Raw genomic sequence first — 258 nt, forward strand, 5'->3', positions numbered from 1 at the left:
GGTGCGGCTCATTTTATCCTGAGGAAGCGGCTACTCCTGCTGCGGTGCTGTTATTATTTCTCAGACCTTTCTCTATATTTTACTTCCCTCACACCTCCAGTCCTTTTCCTTCCGCACGTTTACCACGTTTACCATCAACACCACCCCAAAGGTGCCTCGGTGCAGCTGGTTTAGTGACACGGGGCAGTGGCCACACCTGCTGCAGTACCTTTTGAATATTTCTTAGAACACTCTCAATATTTTATTCCGCTCCAACTT

The sequence above is a fragment of the Corvus brachyrhynchos genome, unplaced genomic scaffold (assembly GCF_000691975.1).
Source record: "Corvus brachyrhynchos isolate BGI_N302 unplaced genomic scaffold, ASM69197v1 scaffold45, whole genome shotgun sequence".
In the NCBI taxonomy this organism is placed as follows: Eukaryota; Metazoa; Chordata; class Aves; order Passeriformes; family Corvidae; genus Corvus; species Corvus brachyrhynchos.